At 44.5% G+C, this 21,020-nt stretch overlaps 1 protein-coding gene across 4 annotated transcripts in view; it reads right to left on the bottom strand.

Annotated features, from left to right (window-relative positions):
* The window catches only part of LOC134342642 (neurocalcin-delta-like), a 60,786-nt gene extending 40,900 nt beyond the window's left edge, over nt 1–19,886 (bottom strand). The window contains exon 1 of one of the 4 annotated variants that reach the window (XM_063041009.1): nt 19,622–19,886. The gene's annotated coding sequence lies outside the window, so the exon portion shown is untranslated. The remainder of the gene's footprint in view (nt 1–19,621) is intronic. The other 3 variants (XM_063041006.1, XM_063041005.1, XM_063041007.1) reach the window with 3 other exon arrangements.
* Between the last annotated feature and the right edge of the window lie 1,134 nt (nt 19,887–21,020).

Genomic DNA, 21,020 nt, shown 5'->3' with positions numbered 1-21,020 from the left:
ATGACAGTTAAATGTTAGAACCCCAAAACCGCCCCAACTCCCCCGCCCACGCACAAGTAGCAGCAAAGCATCATTAAAGACACAGATTTGCAGTACCCCAAAGACTACTCGTTCACCCAGTAATTCAACATACCACAGCCTCTCTCTCTCTCCCTAATAAGGGAAAAACACTCAAAACTTTCTACAGGTGTAACATAGAGAGCATTGTAACCGGCTGCATCACGGTCTGGTATGGGTGGGGGGAAGTGGCTGATGTACAGGATCAAAATCTGCTGCAGAGGGTTGTAACCTCAGGGGTGTATGCTTAGCCCACTGCTCTACTCTCTCTATACACATGACTGTGTGGCTAGGCATAGCTCAACTACCATCTATAAATCTGCTGATGATACAACCATTGTTGGTAGAATCTCAGATGGTGACGAGGGCGCATGCAGGAGTGAGATATGCCAACTAGTGGAGTGGTGCCACAGCAACAACCTGGCACTCAAAGTCAGTAAGACGAAAGAGCTGATTGTGGACTTCAGGAAGGGTAAGGTGAAGGAACATATACCAATCTTCAGAGAGGGATCAGAAGTGGAGAGAGTGAGCAGCTTCAAGTTCCTAGGTGTCAAGATATCTCCGGTCCCAACATATCGATGTAGTTATAAAGAAGACAAGACAGCGGCTATGCTTTATTAGGAGTTTGAGAGATTTGGCATGTCAACAAATACACTCAAAAACTTCTATAATTGTACCGTGGAGAGCATTCTGACAGGTTGCATCACTGTCTGGTATGGAGGGGCTACTGCACAGGACCGAAAGAAGCTGCGGAAGATTGTAAATCTAGTCAGCTACATCTTGTGCACTAGCCTACAAAGTACCCAGGACATCTTTAGGGAGCGGTGTCTCAGCAAGGCAGCATCCATTATTAAGGACCTCCAGCCCCGAGGGCATGCCCTTTTCTCACTGTTACCATCAGGTAGGAGATACAGAAGCCTGAAGGCACACACTCAGTGATTCAGGAACAGCTTCTTCCCCTCTGCCATCCGATTCCTAAATAGACACTGAAGCTTTGGACACTACCTCACTTTTTTAATATACAGTATTTCTGTTTTTGCACATTCTTAAAAATCTGTTCAATATATGTAATTGATTTACTTGTTTATTTATTATTATGTCTTATTTTATTTATTTTTTTCTCTGTCTGCTAGATTATGTATTGCATTGAACTGTTGCTGCTAAGTTAACAAATTTCACATCACATGCCGGTGATAATAAATCTGATTCTGGTTTAGCCCACCCCATCATGGGCACTCGCCTCTTCAGTATCCAGGATATCTTCAAGGAGCAGTGCCTCAAAAAAAGGTTGCGTCCATTATTAAGGACCCCGAAACACAGGTCATGCCCTGTTCTCATTGCTACCTTCAGCGAGGAGGTACAGGAGCCTGAAGACACACACACGGTGATTCAGGAACAGCTTCCTCCCCTCTGCCATCCGATTTCTGAATGGACATTGAACCCATGAACACTACCTCACTACTTTTTCATTTCGATTTTTGCACAACTTATTTTTTTTAACTATAATATATATTTACTGTAATTCACAGTTTTTCTCTATTACTATGTATCGAATTGTACTGCTGCCACAAAGTTAACAAATTTCATTACATAAGTTGGTGATATTAAACCTGATTGATTCTAACTGTGTACTTCCTACCTCACACACAAGAGTAGTACAGTAAAAAGACGATAACGCAGCTGGCCAAACAGTGTACAAACAGTCGACGGACGTGAATAACAAATATTACGAACAATAGAGAATCTGCAGATGCTGGAAATCCAAAACACACACACAAAATGCTGGAGGAACTCAGCAGGCCAGGCTGCATCTATGGAAAAAAGTACGGTTGATGTTTCGAACCGAACCCCTTCTGCAGGACTGGAGAAAAAATGCTGAGAAGTAGATTAAAAACTGGGGGGAGGAGACAGAGTAACTTGGAGGTGAGGGATGAAGTAAAGAGCTGGGAAGTTGTTTGATGAAAGAGACAGAAGGCCATGCAAGAAAGAAAAAAGGGGGAGGAGCATCAGCAGGAGGCGATGGGCAGGCAAGGAGATAGAGTGAGAGGGGGAAAAGGGGATGGGAAATAATGAGGGGGGAGTAGGGGAGTCATTACAGAAGTTCGGGAAATCAATGTTCATACCATCAGGTTGGAGGCTACCCAGACGGTATACAAGGCGTTGTTCCTCCAGCCTAAGTGTGGCCTCATCACAACAGTAGAGGAGGCCATGGATGGACATATGGGAATGGGAATGGGAAGTGGCCATGAGGAGATCCCGGTTCTTCTAGTGGACGGAGTGTAGGTACTTGGTGAAACGGTCTCCCAATCTACGTCAGGTCTCACCGATATACAGGAGGCCACACCGGGAGCAATGAACACAGTAGATGACCCCAACAGACTCACAGGTGGAGTGCCACCTCACCTGGAAGGACTGCTTAGGGCTCTGAATGGTAGTGGGGGCAGGTGTAACACTTGTTTCACTTGCAAGAATGTACCAGGAGGGAGATCAATGGGGAGGAATGAACGGACAAGGGAGTTGCGTAGGGAGTGATCCCTGTGGAAAGCAGAAAATGGGAGGGAGGGAAAAATGTGCTTGGTAGTGGGATCCCGTTGGAGAAATGCAGAAGTTCCGGAGAATTATGTGCTGGACCAATACAAAATGACGCTGCAGATATTGTAATGAGAGATGCAGAGATGGCAGAGGAACTGAATGCCTATTTTGAATCAGTCTTCACAGTGGAAAACATCTGTTGTATACCAGACATTTAAGAATGTCAGGGAAGTGAAGTTTGTGCAGTGTACATTACAACTGAGAAGGTGCTCAGGAAACTTAATGGTCTGAGGGTGGATAAATCTCCTGGACCTGATGGAATGTACCCTTGGGTTCTGAAGGAAGTAGCTGGAGAGATTGCAGAGGCATTAACAATGATCTTTCAAGAATTGATAGATTCTGGCATTGTACCAGATGACTGGAAAATTGCAAATGTTACTCCGCTATTTAAGAAAGGCGGGAGGCAGCAGAAAAGAAACTATAGACCTGTTAGCCTGACATCAGTGGTTGGGAAGTTGTTGGAATCGATTGTTAGGGATGAGATTACAGAATACCTGGAGGCACATGACAAGATTGGCCAAAGCCAGCATGGTTTTCTGAAAGGAAAATCCTGCCTGACAAACCTACTGCAATTCTTTGAGGAAACAGCTTGGCAGAGATGGTGCTCGGTGCTCGGTGTTGGAGGGCTGGTCGGAGGCTCAAAGTTTTCAGACGGACTCAAGAGTCGGCTGTGGTCGGGTGTTTCCAGGGTGCTGCATCGGCAAGTTTGCGGCGCTGGAGGTTCATGGCAGGGAGAGTTTTCTTCCTTCTACCGTCTGCGTGAGATGATGGGACTTTCAAGACTTTGAGACTTTTTTTTTACCGTGCCCATGGTCTGTTCTTTATCAAATTACGGTATTGCTTTGCACTGTTGTAACTATATGTTATAATTATGTGGTTTTTGTTAGCTTTTTAGTCTTGGTTTGTCTTGTGTTTCTATGATATCACACTGGAGGAACATTGTATCATTTCTTAATGCATGCATTACTAAATGACAATAAACGAGGACTGCGTGTCCTCATAATCTAATCTAATCTAAAATTACAAGCAGGGTAGACAAAGGAGATGCTGTAGATGTGTTGTACTTGGATTTTCAGAAGGCCTTTGACAAGGTGCCGCACATGAGGCTGCTTAGCAAGATAACAGCCCACGGAATAACAGGGAAGTTACTAACATGGTTGGAGCATTGGCTGGTCGGCAGAAAACAGAGAGTGGGAATAAAGGGATCCTATTCTGGCTGGCTGCTGGTTACCAGTGGAATTCCACAGGGTTCAGCGTTGGAACCGCTGTTTTTTACGATGTATGTCAATGATTTGGAACACGGTATTAATGGATTTGTGGCTAAATTTGCCGATGATACAAAGATAGGTGGAGGAGTGGGTAGTGTTGAGGAAACAGAGAGCCTGCAGAGAGACTTAGATATTTTAGGGGAATGGGCAAAGAAATGGCAAATGAAATACAATGTTGGAAAGTGAATGGTCATGCACTTTAGTGGAAGAAACAAACGGGCAGACTATTATTTAGATGGGGAGAGAATTCAAAAGGCAGAGATGCAAAGGGACTTGGGAGTCCTTGTGCAGGATACCCTAAAGGTTAACCTCCAGGTTGAGTCAGTTGTGAAGAAGGCAAATGCAATGTTGGCATTCATTTTTGTTGGTATAGAATGTAACAGCAGGGATGTGATGTTGAGGCTCTAAAAGGCACTCGTGAGACCACACTTGGAGTATTGTGTGCAGTTTTGGCTCCTTATTTTAGAAAGGATATACTGACATTGGAGAGGGTTCACAGAAGATTCACGATAATGATTTCAGGAATGAAAGGGTTACAGTATGAAGAACGTCTGGCAGCTCTTGGGCTGTATTCCCTGGAGTTCAGGAGAATGAGGGAGATCTCATAGAAACATTCTGAATGTTAAAAGGCCAGAACAGATTAGATACGGTAAAGTTATTTCCCATGGTAGGGGATTCTAGGACAAGAGGGCACGACTTCAGGATTGAAGGATGTCCATTTAGAACAGAGATGTGGAGAAATTACTTTAGTCAGAGGGTGGTAAATTTGTGGAATTTGTTGCCATGAGCAGCTGTGGAGGCCAAGTCATTGGGTGTATTTAAGGCAGAGATAAATAGGTTTTTGATTAGCCAGGACATCAAAGGATTATGGGGTGAAGGTAGGGGAGTGGGGATGATTGGAAGAATTGGATCAGCCCATTTTTGAATGGCGGAACAGACTCGATGGGCTGAATGGCCTACTTCTGCTCCTAAATCTTATGGTCTTATGGATGTGGAGGCTGGTGGGGTGGTAGGTGAGGACAAGAGGAACGCTATCCCTGGTAGGGTGGCAGAAGGACGGGGTGAGAGTAGATGTGTGTGAAATGGAAGAGATGCAGTTGAGGGCAGCGTTGACTCAAACATTATGGATGCAAGGTACTCAAAATACACACACTACGGAAATACAAAACTGACAGACAGAGCACCTGACAACAGGTCTCATCGCAGTACAGTAGTGCAGATTATCAGTCGGTACTGCAGCACGAGCCAGAGGCTGCACGAGCACATACTACATTTGCAGAGAGGGAGACTTCCATTGAAATAGACAAACCTGGCTAGAGGCTAATTTGGAAGCCCTGCATCTTGAAAAGAGGCTGCAGCTGCAGTCTGCAATTGCCCAGGCAGAGGTATTGGGGGCAGCAGAGCAAAAGAGTGAGGAACTTTACAGTAGACAAAGCCAATCAGCAACAGTACATGAGTGTGTGAGGGACACAGACAAACATGTTAGCCAATAGTCTGGGTCTGCCTCTAACACAACACAGGATCAGTGGTCAGAACCCTCCATTCAATTTACCTCGCACACTTTGCATAAGCCTTCGGAAAGAGACAGCAATCAGCATGCCGTAGCCAATGGTCACCCGCCAGTAAGTTGCTTTCAGCAACTCTCAGAAATACTTAATCCTTCACATATGTCACACAACTCTTACTACCTGTCCAGCTCCTAACAAAGAATTCCCCACAGGTTAAAGCAGAGGAGACAATGCCAATCCACATTGACAGCCAAGGTTTAACATGCCTCAATACACAGTTTACCAGAAGCTATCCAGAGTCTTCAGTCATGATGAATATGAGGAAGTATCGGGTACATTATGAGCTCATGAGCTGTGACCTATCTCAGTCTGATGACTGCCCAGAAAGTTATAGAGCACAGAAGTTATCTTTTACTCATACAATGAAAGAGCTGGACCTTACTGCTGCTGAGGCATCGGACTTATTGTAAAAGTGGCTTGGTAAGGAATCCTCAGACTACGTTAGGCACTTTCGAGCAGTTCATATAAGCAACCCAGCTGCAGCTTTGAGGATGTCCAGGGACAGGCATGACAAATGTTACAGTGTGCCGCAGCTAACTGAAAACACATGTTTCAAGAAGCTGAACAGCTTTCCAAAGATTTCAAATAAAGATAAGTTCAGAGAACTTGAGGAACTGCTATCAGCTGCAAAGGCTGGTTATCTACCTGGCTTAGCTTAATACCTGCAGCATTAGTCCTATATTGAAAAGCAGCCACATTCTTTGCAAGAGAAATGGATTTCTCAAGGTTCAAAGTATAAAGAGAATTATAGAGTCACATATCCCTCCTTTTCTTTCTTGACTGATTTTGTCCGCTGTTAAGCTAAAATAAAAAATCACCCCATCTTGGCTCTTCTCAGCCACAGCTCACCTTGGAATAAGAAGCCTCCTCTAAAGCACACAAACATTAGGAATTCAATGTCAGTCCGTAAAACCAGTGTCTCTCAACATGCAACTCAGAACAAATCCATACTTAAAGATGACCTATGGATTGTCCTATACATAATAAACTTCACCCGTTGTGAAAGTGCCATGGCTTTAGGTTAAAAACCATTGAGGAATTAAAGTCTTACTTGAAAGCACAAGGGAGTTGCTTCTGATACTGCTCTTCATCATCACATCTTGCACGTAACTGCAAGGCCCCATTAAAGTGTGGTAAATGAAACAATGATGGTCATGTTACAGCCCTACGTCCTGGACCTCCTCCATGGGCATCCAAGGTATCAGGTCACACTTCGGAGAGCGGCAGGGCGGAAGAGGAAGAAACTTTGCCGTCTGTGAACTCTTTATACACAGAGGTTTGTAACAACAGTCGAGGTATTAAATCCTTTTCCAGTTAAAGTGTATCCGAAAGGGCAATGAGAGAATGCTTTCAAGATGTACCCTATGCTTGATGACCAGAGCAACAGATCCTTAGCCCGGTCAGAGTTCTTTGATGTGCTTGGCATCTATGGTGATTCATCATCATACATCTTGAAGACCTAGCTGGTGTAATGGGGAGATCAGGTTATCAGATTGAAGCACAGAATGGTGACATTACTCTTACACTTCCAACACCAATGGATTTTAATGACATTCCAAACAATCGTGAAGAACTACCAACTCCTGAGGCTGCTCTATCACACCCACTTCACGAACAGATCCCACCTCTGTACGATAAAGCCCAAATCCTGCTTCTGCTAGGAAGAGATATTCTCACAGCACGCAAGGCCAGGAACCATAACTATGGTCCTGGGAATGGACCCTTCACACGGAAGCAGGATCTAGGATGGATCCTCCTCATTGACGATTTTGTTTAGGGTACATCCACAGGCCTACAGTCAACAGCTTTAAAACTAACATTCTGGAAGTTCGGCACCATCTACTATTCAGCCCTTGCACAAACTACATTAACCTTAAAAAAAAGATAAACTCCAGTTCACAGCCTCAACACGGCCTCTTGCGAAGCATCAATATCAACAGACCATCCCAGACCAACCTGTCTCCTGGGGTAGAGGCAGCAGTCACTGGACTTGGCCAGTGAAAACAATCAGCTCAACACAGTTTCTGTAGCCAACACCCAATTACTAGACAAATCTACAAGTCAAATGCAGGGTATGGTTGAAAATTTCTGAAGACTACTGGAACTGTTCCCAGATATGAAGAGACAACTGGGCAGCCATTAAGAAACAAAAGGTGTGTAGATGAACAAGTGCCACCATCACGAAGAGGTGGTGCATCAATGAGATGCACATTCACAGACGGGTTCGCAAAGTAAAGCTCAAGGTGACAAAGCAAGGGTCAAGCAAGTTCTTCAGGCCTGTGTCTGAGATTGTTCTGGAAAAGTAGAACTGAACTTTGTAACCTGTTCAATGAACTTATTGTGACATCTTCATAGATGCCAGGTAGGGAGTGTTTAGGCTTTTATTTTGAAATATAGCCCTGGTGACTTTTAATTCTGATCGTGCTGCTGACTTTAATTTCCCAATCCAGTTGGATCACAAGAGCAGCACTCTTGAGTGGTGCAGTTTTTTTGAGTCAGACTGGAAGGACATTTACACAATCCCATATTTCCTTCCTTTGCACCAACGTAAGCCATTGTCTGTTACTGTTGGTTCAATTCATAAAGGAGAACGCTATCTGAGCAATATTTTGTGTTAATATTATGTGAAAGTTTATTTTGATTATTGGTATAATGATCGATTAGCCTTGTCAATTTAATGAATGCTAACATGATATTAATCATCATACAGTCTTTAAAACTGTGCTTACTCACATTGTGTATAATTTGGATATTTTATGTGCAAGTCTAGCCTGAGATATTCCTAATTTGTTATGAATTTATGAGTGAATCGCCAGAAGCGTGCTGCATTAATCACTGTCCGTGTTGTTCTGGCTCAGGTTCAGTTTTACTCTAACTCAATCGTTCGTATTTGTGCTGCGTAAACAGACCGTAGTTTTGACACTACATCCTGACTCCCATGTTCAGATGAGTGGGGTTGGGCTTACTGCTGAATTCTGTACTCTCTACATCACAAACAAGGAGAACAGCACAACCTTTCCTCCGAAGATGTGCTCTTTACTCCAGGCAACACCCTGGTACATCTCCCCTGCATCCTTTCTAAAGTTTCCACATCCTTCTGATAATGAGATGACTAGAACCAAAAATAATGCACACAAGGTTTGACAAATCTGCTGGTGTAGATGGGGTTATACCAGGGGATGTGGTATAGTTGGATATTACAAAGGCTTTCAATAAGGTACTACACAGGAGAGTTTTAAACAAAATTGACAGGGCTTGGTAGTAGGGGTCATACAATGACATGGTCCAAGGGTCAGCGAAGAGGCAAAGAAAAGAATGTAAGAATTAATAAATATCTTAATGACAGAAGGCTGTGAGGAGTTGGGTGCCTCAGGGATCAGTACTGGGACCACACCTATTCTGTGAGTCTGTGAGGAGTTGTGTGTCTCAGGGAGCAGTACTGGGACCACACCTGTTCCATGAGTCTGTGAGGAGTTGGGTGTCTTATGGATCAGTACTGGGACCACACCTGTTCTGTGAGTCTGTGAGGAGTTGTGTGTCTCAGGGATCAGAAAAGGGACCACACCTGTTCTGTGAGTCTGTGAGGAGTTGTGTGTCTCAGGGATCAGTACAGGGACCACACCTGTTCCGTGAGTCTGTGAGGAGTTGTGTGTCTCAGGGATCAGTACAGGGACCACACCTATTCTGTGAGTCTGTGAGGAGTTGTGTGTCTCAGGGATCAGTACTGGGACCACACCTGTTCCGTGAGTCTGTGAGGAGTTGTGTGTCTCAGGGATCAGTACTGAGACCACACCTGTTTCATTGTGGTTCAGATGAGGGGATCATTTGTGATATATACAGATTTGTTAACGATAAAAAGCTCGGTAGCAGTGTGGATTGAGAGGGGGTATAGATGAAATGTGACTCTATGCCAGTGGCTCTTCTTGGAAGTTCAAAGTTCAAATTTTTTTTATATCAAAGTACACATCAGTCACCATATACTCCCCGGAGATTCATTTCCTTGCGGGCATGCACTGTAAGTACTGAGAAAGACAATAGAATCAGTGAAAAACTGCACAGAAGACAGACAAACAGGCAGTATACAGGAGGCAACCAACTGTGCAAATACAAAAAGAAAAAAAAAACAAAAAAAAGCAATAAATATCAGTGGATTTGAATGAATACACCATATTTGTCACAGATTTTATTAAAAGAGTTGGAGATCGTTTGTCCCGACGGAATCATTCAGTGTCTTCTCCAACCAGAAGCCCTGGATGAACTATGAGATTCGCAATCTGCAGAGACCCTGGTCAGAGGCATTCAAGTCTGGGGACCAAGAAAGTTACAAAAGGTTCAGGTACGATCTCACCGGTCAAGTGGCAACTCCAGATGAAACTCGAATCAATGAAGACTGCCTGATAGTTATGGCAGGGATTGAATACCATCACCTCTTTTAAAGTTAAATCAAGCAACATTGACGTCAACAGGGCTTCTCTTCCAGATGACTTTAATGCCTTGTACTCTTGCTTTGACTGTCAAAACAATGAGGAGCCATCGTGAGCTCCCCCAGTCCCCGATGACCCTGTGATTTCAGTCTCTGAGGCTGATGTGCAAGCAGCCTTTAGGAGGGTGAACCCAGGAAAAGCATTCAGTCCAGATGGGGAACCGGGCCACGTACTCAAAACATGTGCTGACCAACTGGCTGGGGTATTCACTGAGATCTTTAACCTCTCGCTTCGGCAGGCTTACGAACTCACTTGCTTATACCAGCGCCGAAGAAGAGCATGGTAACCTGTCTCAACTATCATCCGTTAGCACTTACATCCACAGTGATGAAGTGTTTTGAGAGGCTGGTGCTGAAGCATATCAGCTCCTGTCTGAATGTCGACTTGGATCCACTCCAATTTGCCTACTAAAGCAACAGGCCTACAGTAGATGCCATCTCGTCAGCAAGACCAAGAAGCTGATTATTGACTTCAGGGGGAGGAAACCAGAGATCCAGGAGCCAATCCTCATCAGAGGATCAGAAGTAGAGATGGCCAGCAACTTAAAAATTCCTTGGTGCTATTATTTCGGAGGACCTGTCCTGGGTCTAGCATACAAGTACAATTATGAAGAAAGCACAGTAGCACCTCTACTTCCTTAAGAATTTACGAAGGTTCAGCATGACATTTAAGACTTTGACAAACTTCTATAGATGTGTAGTACATTGACTGGCTGCATTATGGCCTGGATGGAAACACCAAAGCCCTTGAATGTAAACCCTGCAAAAAGGAGTGGACACGGCCCAGTCCATCAAAGGTAAAGCCCTCCCCACCATTGAGCACATCTACACGAAACATTGTCGCACTGAGGCATAATTTACTTTGTGGAATCTTACAAGAAAGCATTCAAAAATGCCTCCTAACTGAAGCACAACTTGAATTTAAAATAGCAGTTGTAACAGCTGTATTGATGGAAACAGCAGACAGAGACACAATTGAGTTGTAGCCCAGAATGAAAGTGAATGTGAATAAAATTGCAATGTCTGAACAGAGGCCTCCCTGGCAGAACAAATGGTGTTCCTGTTGTGGCAGGCACTCATGTACACCAGACCAATGCAGGTTTAAGGGTAAAACTTGCAGAAAATGCAACAAAGTAGGACACATACATAGAGCGTGTCAGGCAGACAAAAATAATTGGCCTGCACAGGGAGAGAAAAAGATAAAAAGTCAAGTTGCAGTTTCAGAAAGAACGCTAATCAGTATGCTGTTGCTGAAAAATCTGATAATGATGAGAGGGATATAGGACTGCGTTGCCTTGAGATTTATAATGTGAAAACTAACAATAGACCAGCAATATGACCAGACATGAATGGCAAATTAATTGAAATGGAATTGGATACTGGCTTGGCTGTTTCAGTCATTTAACATAAAGAGTTTGCACAGCATTTCAAAAATACTGAACTGAAACCTGCAGATGTCTAACTAAGAACTCAAATGAAGAAAAGATAATTCCTGTGGGAATTACATTCATACCAGAGAAATACAACCACAATGGGTTGGTCTTTGATAAAAAACAGGAACATCAGCATTGTGGGGTTGCATTGGCTGAGACAACTACAACTTGATTGGAGATCCATCCACCATTTGCATACCACATCCCCTGCTATAGTCAACTGAAAGCGAATTAAGAAAGGTACTAGATGATGCCACAACTGTCTCCATGCTGTACACCATGAACCGTTGCCCAACAGAAGACAAACAGGTGTTGGTATCAACCTCTGAGCCTCTGGTTGAAAAGCATATTGGACTAAGGAAGGACCAAGCTGCCCAGGGGAATTGAGAAAGTGATGAAAGTAGTGGTCTGACTACAACAGTTTCTGCAAACAACATTTCTGAGATGCGAAAACAGAGATTCATCAGGTGATGCTGTGGGTGAGGAAACCAAAAGGAGAGATCACATCGTAAAGGGAGAAATAGAAGGATTAATAAGAGAATACTCTAGTGAACTTAATGCACCTTCCCAAGATCAAGATGCACAACTAGAAAGATGAAAAAGGAAGACAAGAAATTGAAAAGGAGAGAAGACAGAAGGAATGAATGTAAGCGAGACTGTGATAGGGATTGTGGGAGAAACACGGATAAGGAAAGGGACTACGACTAAGAAAGGGATCAAGAGTGAAAGAAGCTGGGATTGGGAGAGAAGCAAGGATCAAAATAGATCCAGAGAGAAAAGCCAAGACAAGTTGAAAAAAGTTATCAGAACCACTTCCTGCAGTCAACTCCCACAACCACCATGGAAGAGGCCCCAGAACCTGAGATTGTCTCACAGCCACAAGTCTCACCTGCCAAGCAGAGTGATCCCACTTTCAGCAAAGACACTATCCCACAAGAGTAAGAAATCCTCCACAGTGATTAAATCTTCAGGCCCAAATGAGATCTTTTAAAATTTCCTATGCTGTGGATGTGTATAGAGTAGTTGGATTATATAGTATACTGTGTATATAGTTGAGGTGCATTCTCTATTGAGTTGGAGTTTGTAGCCAGGCAAGGAGTAGTTTTGTGTATTTAATAAATCAGCAATATTTGAGTAATATTGTAAATACATTGTTTGATTTAATTTGATTAAATAATTCATTACAGGTTATATGTAAAAGTGCGTAAATGTCAGTAAGCCACCACGCCAGCATGTGACATGTGTGCACCTCACTAAAAGTAAACACAAAGTTAGACTCGCCATCTTTTACTTTTAATTAGCTTAATGTTTTGGAGTTACAAAATGCAACAATAACTGTTCCTGAACCTGGTAGTGCGGGTCCTGGGGCTCTTCTACCTCCCTCCAGACTGCAGCAGCGAGAAGATAGCAGGAGATTTTGGGGGTTCGGTAAGTCACCAAAGACTCCAGCAAATTGCTACTGATGTACGCTGGTTACATTACAACCTGGTATGTAGGCTCCAACGCACAGGATCACTCAGGCAGTTTCATCTGTCCCCGCCACTGAGGACATCTTCAATAGGCAGGGCCTCAAGAAAGCAGCATCTACCACCAAGGACTCTCACCATCTGGAACATGCCCTCCTCTTAATACTACCATCGGGGAGGAGGGACAGGAGTTTGAAGGCCCACATTCAATGATTCAGCTACAGTCTCTTCCCTTCCACCATCAGATTTCTGAATGGTCTATGAACCCATGGTCTCGCACTATTTATTAGGTTGTACTGAGTGGCAGGGTGGAGGTATGTCAGTACGAAAGGCATTCCTTCCCTCCGCTAGCCTGTAGGTCACCCTTAGACAAGGTGTAGCACCTGTTTAGCCCCCGATCAGGGTCATGTGAAGCCATGGGTGCAGGTACTGGATGGTCATATGAGCCTGGTGCGTATCACAAACCCGGTTATGTGATCACTGACGCCAGGCAGACAGTCTCTGAACAGTATTGATAATGGCTGAGGTCACCCTTCCTGTAAAGACTGCCCAGAAGAAGGCAATGGTAGACTACTTCTGTGGAAAAATTTGTCAAGAACAATTATAGACAGGGAAAGACCATGATCACCCATGTCATATGACATGGCACATAACAAGAGAACAATTACTTTGTAATTTTTTTAACTTTGCACTGTACTGCTACTGCAAAACAACAAATTTGATGTTATATTCTTCAGCTATAATTAGTCTAATTCTGAACAGGTGAGGATGTGGCAGATATGTAAAAAGGAAAAATGAACTGTCATTGACTTTGGTGGAAAAACAGAAAAGGGAAGTATAGTAACACACCGTAATGTTGGAGGAACAGTCCACATTTTGGGCCGAGACCCTTCATCAGGGGGCCTGATAAAGTCTCAGCCCGAAACGATGGCTGTTCATTCCCTTTTATAGATGCTGCCTGAACTGCTGAGGTCCTCCAGCATTTTGTGTGTGTTCAAAGTAAGTTTATTGTCAAAGTACGTATATGTATATTGCACCATATACAACCCTGAGACTCATTTTCTTGCAGGCATACTAAGTAAATCAAACTGATGATAAGAGAATCACTGAGAGATCGTACCAACAGGGCAAACAATCAGAGTGCAAAATACAACAGACTGAAAATCCAAAAAGAAAGAAATTTATTGATAATAACAAGTAAATAAGCTATAAAGAACATGAGATGAAAAGTCCTTGAAAGTGAGCTCATAGTTTGTGGGAACAGTTCAGTGATGGGCTGAGTGAAGCATCTACAGAATCTCTTGAGTCTATATTTTCTAAATGGTGAATGTCTGAAAGGTGTTGGTGTTTAGAGCGATCTGGATGCTAGTGTATATGAGTCACCAAGTGTTAACACACAGGTAGAGCAATTAGGCAGAGAAACTAGTTATTGCAAGAGGATTTGAGGAGCTTTACATGGGGTTTCGCTGACATACAGCGTGCACAGGTCTGGTCTCTCCAGCTAAGGACGGGTAGATTGACAGTACAGGTTGTAAAGCCAGAATGATCCCTGTTAAAGGACATGTCAAATTGGGAAGGAATCTTCGGATTATCCCTGCATTCCCTCCCTAGAGTATAAAGGATGGTAGATTGTAAACCGGAGCACCCGGAGAAAACAGACACATGCCACGGGGAAGACGTACAAACCCCTTACAGATGGCCTGAGAATTGAAGTCCGAACTCTGATGCCCCAAGCTGTAATAGTGTTGTACTAATCGTGTTGCCCAGTGTTGTTTTTTGTTGAGTCTCGTGCCAACAGACTACAGCAACTTTCAAATACGCATGTGTAAATGTATCCGGTAAATAAATTGACCCTGATGGAACGTTGGAGGTTCTTACAGAAGATTAGATGCAGAGCAGGTATTTTTGTCACTGGGCTCATGGTCTCAAAATATGCCATTCAGGACAGAGAGAAGAAATACTGCCTTCAGTGGTGAATCTTTGGAGCTCTCTGTCCAAGGGGATCTGCAGTGTCAGTCACTGACTTAGTTTAAGAAAGATCTCTGAGGATTGTCACCTTGTCGTGGTGGAGAGCCTTGTGAGTCCCTGAGACCCCTAGAGTTTAGTTCCTAGTAGGGTCTCCCACAGCAGTATGGTCACGGGGGAGGATCCAGATCAACCAAGACCTCAGTGGTGAATCTGGCAGAACTTGATGGCACATCCCAACGGCAGTGAAGGTGGAGGAAGACCACAAAAGGGAAGAGTTCTCAGTCAGTTTGCATTCCATGTCACTGGACCCTGATCCCTGATCCCAATCTGTCAAGGTGGCTGATCGTGCATCAGCCTCCCCACGTTAAACAAAGTCACACACAGGCGTTCTCCGTTAAGGGAATTCACCCCAACTCTCTGGATGGCAACCCATTAGGAGTACATTATGCTTGCTTCGAGTGATCGCACCACTATATTAAGACAAAGATCGACAGATGCTTAAACAGAAAGGAAATCAATGAACACAAGTTGACTATTTCATACTGATGCAATCACGAAGAAGGCATGCAATCAGCCATATTTCATTAAGAGTTTGAGGAGATTTGGTACGTCACCAAAGACCCCAGCAAATTTCTACAGCTGTACCGTGGAGACCATTCTGACTGGTTGCATCACCGTCTGGTCTGGTGTGGGGGGAGGGGGCCACTGCACAGCACCGAAGAAAAGGGATGTGTAAACTCATGGGCACCAGCCTCTCTACCACTGAGGACAACTTCACAAGGCCATGCTTCAAGAAGGCGGCAATCATCATTAAGGACCCTCATCATCCAGGACACCACCTCTTCTCATTGTTACCACCAGGGAGGAGGTACAGGGGCCTGGAGACCTACACTCAACATTTCAGGAACAGCTTCTTCTCTTCCACCATCAGATTTCTGATTGGTCCATGAACCCATGAACACTACCTCACTATCTTTGTTCTCTTTTTGCTCTGTTTATACATACTGTTTACACTCATTGGCCACTTTATTAGGTACATATATACACCTGCTTGTTAATGCAAATATCTAATCAGCCAATCATTTGGCAGCAACTCCATGCTTAAAAACATGCAGACATGGTCAAGAGGTTCAGTTATTGTTCAGATCAAATATCAGAATGGAGAGGAAACATGATCTAAGTGAATTTGACCGTGGAATGATTGTTGGTGTCAGATGGGGTGGTTTGAGTATCTCAGAAACTGCTGATCTCCTGGGATTTTCACACACAGCAGTCTCCAGCGTTTACAGAGAATGTGGAAAAACAAAAAAAATCCAGTAAGCAGCAGTTCTATGGGTGAAAACACCTTGTTAATGAGAGAGGTCAAAGGCGAATGGCCAGACTAGTTCAGGCTGACAGGAAGGCGATGGTTTCTCAAATAACCACAGTGGTGAGCAGAAGAGCATCTCTGAATGTTCAACACATTGGACCTTGAAGTGGATGGGCTACAGCAGCAGAAGACCATGAACACACACTCAGTGGCCACTTTATTTGGTGCAGGAGGTACCGAGTGTATTTCATTAGGAGTTTGATGAGATTTGGTATGTCACCACAGGCTAACGGACCTGTACAGATGTACTGTGGAGAGCATTCCTACAGGCTGCATCACCACCTGCTATCTGCACAGGATCGGTCAAAGCAGCAGAGGGCTGTAAACTCAGTTACATTCCATCATAGGCACTAGCCTCCCAACATCGGGGACATTTTCAAAAGGCGATGCTTCAAGAAGACATCATCCATAATGAAGGACCCTCACCACCCAGTACAAGCCATTGCTACCATCAGAGAGGAGGTACAGGAGCCTGAAAACCCACATTCAACGCTGTAGGAACAGCTTCTTCTCCTCCATCATCAGATTTCTGAACAGACAATGAACCCAAGAACATGACCTCACTATTTTTGCTTTACTTATTTTGTTTATATATTCTTGGGTAGGAAGGTGGAGATAAGTCTCTACCAAAGGAGGTGTAAGGCACCCATTGCCTCTGCTAGCCTGTAGGTCGCCCTTGGACAAGGAGCAGCACCTGCTCAGCCCCTGATCAGGGTCACGTGAAGCCATGGGAGAGGTGGTGGATGGTCGTATGAGCAGCTGCTGCAGATCACAAGTCCTGGTTATGTGACCACTGACGCCAGGCAGACAATCTCTGAAGAGTATTGGTATTGGCTGGGGTCACCTGTCTTGTAAGGACACTGTCCAGAAGAAGGCAATGGCAAACCACTTCTGTAGAAAAATTTGCTGAGAACAATCATGGTTAAAACCATGATCGCCCAAGTCATACGACACAGCACGTAATGATGATGTCATATGCCACGGCACATAATGATGATGTCATACCACATGGCACATAATGATGAATGTAATACGACACAGCACATAATGATGAAAATGATTACATACTCTTAATGTAATTTTTTTGTAATATTTTATGTATTGCTCCTTACAGCAGATGTGAAACAATACATTTCATAACATATGTCAGTGATATTAAACCTTGTGCTCTCTTCTCGAGCAGATGAGTATGTCTGGTTCAGGGGCTGGGGAGTTTCTCTTCTGCTTATGCACACGAGGAAGACAGGTGTGCTTGGTCTGGTGAACACGGTTCAGTGTATCATGCAAACCAGCCTCCCCCCCAGTGGACTGTCTCTGTAAAGCACCAAACATAATCAAAGACCCACTCACCCTGGACATTCTTCCCCCCCAAATCAGACAGAAGGTATAAAACCACAAGCGATTCTGCCAGTTGCACGAAATCCAGAGCAACACAGAGAAAACACTGGAGGAACTCAGCAGGTCAGGCTGCATCTCCATCTCCACAGAAGATAAAAAAACCTAAGGAACCTACTACGAGGTTCAAACGCTCCTACTCACTGTTATAGGACCATCGAACAGTCTCCCAGTACAAGAACCTCATAGTCTACCTCGTTATGACCTTGCACCTCATCATCTGCCTGCACTGCACTCTCTCTGTCACACTTTATTGCTTTCAATGTGACGATCTGATCTGTACAGACAGTGTTTGTCACTGTACCACAATAAATGTGACAATAATAAACCAATTTTCATCATTATTTCCTAACTAGCGGTTATCATTTTTGTTTTATAAACTGCATGGAGCTGATGATTGGGTTGATATTTCCTGTTCTCACACACAATACAATCCTTACCCCTGAAATGGTTCATTAATCTGGCTGATTCTGCCCAGGCTAATGTCACATCAGTCTGGAACATGTCTAGGGGAACAGCCTCTGAGTTAGCTCGAGCTGAAGCTTTCTAAGGCATTGGTCAGACTGCATTTGAAATACTGTCAGCTATTTTGGGGCTGGTGTCTAAGGAAGCACATGCTGGCCCTGGAGAAGGTCCAGAGGAGGTTCACAAGGACGATTCCAGGAATGAAAAGCTTAACGTATGAGGAGCATTTGATGTCCCTGGACCTGTATGCGAAAGGCGAGGAGGGATTTCCTCGAAACCAAACCGGATGCTGAAAGAATGCATGTGGAGAGGATGTTTTCAACAGTGGGGGAGTCTAGGATCCAAAGGCACAGCCTCCTAATAAAGGGACGTCCCTTTCGAACAGAGATGAGAACGAATTTTTTTAGCCGGGGGTGGTGAATCTGTGGAATTTGTTGCAGCAATCCTGAGGAAGGATCTTGGCTCTAAACATCAACTGTTTATACCCCTCAATAGATGCTGCCTGACCTGCTGAGTTGCTCCAGCATTTTGTGTGTGTTGCTCTGGATTTCCAGCATCTGCAGAATTCTCTTGTATTTATCACTTTCCATATGAGTCTGGTATTGATCCCAATTACTACCGATCACTACACTTATGAAGTCTATAAAGAAGTCACAAACACTAACACTCACTGTAAACACTAACGTCAGCTAACAATAACAGGATAGTGGCAGGTTTATAAACTGCTCACATCTTTGCACACTCAGACTGATTCCTGTACTTTTTAAAAATCTGACAAATCTTCTGCACTGATGATGTTAAACAACAGGAATTCTGCAGATGCTGGAAATTCAAGCAACATACATCAAAGTTGCTGGTGAACGCAGCAGGCCAGGCAGCATCTCTAGGAAGAGGTGCAGTCGACATTTCAGGCCGAGACCCTTCGTCAGGACTACAGATGCTGCTTGGCCTGCTGCGTTCACCAGCAACTTTGATGTATGTTGCACTGATGATGTTGTCACCTTGACTTTTAAAATTTATTGATTCACCCACCCGGTCTTACTAGTTGACTGTAAATGTCCTTCATTTTCAAACACTTTCACAGATTTTATTTTACAAACACACCAATTTTGCACATTTGGTTTAGGCTCAGATACTTCACCACCACCACCACTCCTCCCACCCACCCACTTCCTCTTCCAGTGGCTGGTTTTGATTTTGTTACACTGATTCTATCACAATCACTATCACTCACACACTGAGTGGTACACTGGGCAGGTCAGGCAGCATCCGTGAGGGAAGAGAGAGGCAGAAGGCATGTTTCAGGCCAGGACCTTTACTTCAGGCTGGATTCACTGGCGGTCCTCTCCCCACAAAGGCTGCTCCTTCTACTGAGTGTTTTCAGCATTGACACCACACGGTTTTTTTTGCACACTCACTCATGCTCACAATCTTGCACAATGATTTTCTCACACTACACTTATCGGCTTCCCTCACACTCTCCCTGCAATGATTTTCACACATACGTACCCACACAAACACACACTCACACACACACGCAAGTCCTTCTGAACTCACCCTGCAGCCGATTCGCAACCACGCCGCCGGCCAGCTTCACAACGGTGGTCTCCTTGCACACTCTCTTGCACACTCGAACACCTATCCGGGTCCCGTTTGCTTTTGTCCCGGAGTGCGGCGACGAAGGAGCGCTGGGCTCCGGAGCCCGCCACCGGCGCCACAGCCGAACCACCGCGTCCCGGAGCCGGGCGGAACTGGAGCGACGGCCGGTCTCCCGCAGCCGGCCCGACCCGAGAGCGGAGGGAGCGGCGGCGGAGGAAGAGGAAGTGAGAGGCGGCTGCAGTACTGCGCTGGGACGGTGGGGGCACGGCGCCTCACACTCACTGCGGTACTGTCACAACCGGACACACTCACCGTGACGCCAGACACTCTCACAGACACTGCGACACGGTACCGGGCACACTCACTAACACTGACTCACACACACAGACAATGGGTAAGCTCACTAATGCTGTGACACATACACAGACAATGAGAAAACTCACACTGACAGAGACACACACAGACAATGGGCAAGCTCACTAACGCTGTGACACATACACAGACAATGAGAAAACTCACTTACACTGACAGAGACACACACAGACAATGGGCAAGCTCACTAACGCTGTGACACATACACAGACAATGAGAAAACTCACACTGACAGAGACACACACAGACAATGGGCAAACTCACTAACGCTGTGACACATACACAGACAATGAGAAAACTCACTAACACTGACTCACACACACAGACAATGGGCAAGCTCACTAACGCTGTGACACATACACAGACAATGAGAAAACTCACTTACACTGACAGAGACACACACAGACAATGGGCAAGCTCACTAACGCTGTGACACATACACAGACAATGAGAAAACTCACTTACACTGACAGAGACACACACAGACAATGGGCAAGCTCACTAACGCTGTGACACATACACACAATGAGAAAACTCACTTACACTGACAGAGACACACACAGACAATGGGCAAACTCACTAACGCTGTGACACATACACAGACAATGAGAAAACTCACACTGACAGAGACACACACAGACAATGGGCAAACTCACTAACGCTGTGACACATACACAGACAATGAGAAAACTCACTTACACTGACAGAGACACACACAGACAATGGGCAAACTCACTAACGCTGTGACACATACACAGACAATGAGAAAACTCACTAGCACTGACTCACACACAGAGACAATGGGCAAACTCACTAACGCTGTGACACATACACAGACAATGAGAAAACTCACTAACGCTGTGACACATACACAGACAATGAGAAAACTCACTTACACTGACAGAGACACACACAGACAATGGGCAAACTCACTAACGCTGTGACACATACACAGACAATGAGAAAACTCACACTGACAGAGACA

Source organism: Mobula hypostoma, chromosome 2 (genome assembly GCF_963921235.1).
Source record: "Mobula hypostoma chromosome 2, sMobHyp1.1, whole genome shotgun sequence".
Taxonomy (NCBI): Eukaryota; Metazoa; Chordata; class Chondrichthyes; order Myliobatiformes; family Myliobatidae; genus Mobula; species Mobula hypostoma.
Note: the sequence above shows the minus strand (reverse complement) of the source record. Positions and strands in the feature narration are given on the sequence as shown.